This window comes from Danio aesculapii, chromosome 18 (genome assembly GCF_903798145.1).
Source record: "Danio aesculapii chromosome 18, fDanAes4.1, whole genome shotgun sequence".
Lineage (NCBI taxonomy): Eukaryota > Metazoa > Chordata > Actinopteri > Cypriniformes > Danionidae > Danio > Danio aesculapii.
Window position 1 is genome coordinate 20,168,138 of NC_079452.1, and position 2,104 is coordinate 20,170,241.

Below are 2,104 nucleotides of genomic sequence, written 5' to 3' on the forward strand. Positions count from 1 at the left end.
CAGAACAAACCATTATTATACAATAACTTGCCTAAATACCCTAACCTGCCTAGCTAACCAAACAAGCATTAAAATGTCACTTTAAGCTGTATAGAAGAGTCTTGAAAAATAAAATATTGTTTACTGTCATCATGGCAAAGATAAAATAAATCAGTTATTACAAATGAGTTAAGAGGAAAAATCGGAAAATAAACAGAGGGCTAATAAGTCAGGGGGGCTAATAATTTTGATTTTATATATATATATATATATATATATATATATATATATATATATATATATATATATATATATATATATATATATATATATATATATATATAATATTTCTGGTATCTGTATGGAAGAAAAGGGGATTATTTATTGTGTCATTGACCTCAGTGAACGCAGGACTCGTTTGACCTTGTAATTATTGCTTGTTTGTTTTATTGATTGCTTTCTGAGAGATAATAGCTGGTGCTAATAAAATAATTGCTCACTTGATTGCATTAATTGCACTTGATTAATATTTTTATGATCTCCAAGATATTTAGATTTTTTTTTTTATTTTGCATAGAGGCCTAAAAGCAGTGAAAATTAATACATGTGTCAGGACTCTCAGCATGAACTGATTTGATCATGCTTATTTTCTGCAAATAATAAACTAAGAGACTTTTTAGTAAAAGCACATATTTTGTCATTTGGTTTTTGTCTATTATGTGAAAGAAAGAAAGAAAGAAAGAAAGAAAGAAAGAAAGAAAGAAAGAAAGAAAGAAAGAAAGACTATATATTCAGAATTGGACTATTGACCATTTATTTATTTATTTATTTATTTATTTATTTAGTTAGTTAGTTAGTTAGTTAGTTAGTTAGTTAGTTAGTTAGTTAGTTAGTTATTTACTTTTTATTTAAGCTAAAGTTAGCAGGATAACAGGATTGCTAATAGTATTCCATGGCACAGTATTTCTGTTTCCAGATAGTTGCATATTAATGTGATGTGTTTAAAGCCCCCAGTTTCCTCCCGCTTGTTAAAGCAGGAGATTGAGTGTGGATTAACAGATCAGGAGGTCAGGAAAGTGTAAGATGTTTTGGACTGCAGGTGTGAATAAGGATCTTTTTATCTGACATCTGTGCTGCGTGAGAGTCAATTTTCACTCAGATACAGTTTCTCAGCCTTTTGTTCTCATTGGTCTTGAGAAAAAGCCTTTCGAACTACAGTCACCCTAAAAATGACAAATCTGATTCACTTCCACTCTATAGAACAAAAGGAGGACAAGACCACATGCTAATGAGTTTCTGATATATTCAAATATATTAAAATATATATATTTAACAAGTCACACAGAGAGAACAACAGTCTTTTAAATATTAAGTTAATTGCTTAAGTTAATTAAGTTAATTGCTTAAGTTAAATGTGTTTTATATTAAATTATATATATATATTTAAATAATATGTTAATATCCAAATATAAATATATGTAAAATTTGATGTCTTCATTTTTTTACTAAGACTGTAGTAAAACAAGGTAACACTGTGAAATGTACATCGTTTATTTTATGTTAAATTGTGTTTCTATCTTAATACACTTTTTAATTAATTTCATTTATTTATTTTACATGTTTGTTTTGCTTTGTGTTTTGCTTTGCTTTGTTTTGTTTGTTTTGTTTGTTTAGTTCCTTTTTTCTTTGCTCCGTTTTTGTTTTGTTTGTTTTGCTTTGTGTTTTGCTTTGCTTTGTTTGTTTAGTTCCTTTTTTCTTTGCTCTGCTTTTGTTTTTTGCTTTGCTTTGCCTTGTTTTGCTTTGCTTTGCTTTTGTTTGTTTGTTTGTTTTGCTTTGCTTTGTTTGTTTTGTTCCTTTTTTCTTTGCTCTGCTTTTGTTTTTTATTTTGCATAGTTTTTTGCTTTGCTTTGTTTTTTGCTTTGCTTTGCCTTGTTTTGCTTTTGTTTGTTTGTTTTGCTTTGTTTGTTTTGTTCCTTTTTTCTTTGCTCTGCTTTTGTTTTTTGCTCTGATTTGCTTTGCTTTGCTTTGCTTTGATTTGATTTGATTTGCTTTTGCATTGTTTTTTGCTTTGCTTTGCTTTGCCTTGTTTTGCTTTGCTTTTGCTTTGCCTAGTTTTGTTTGTTTT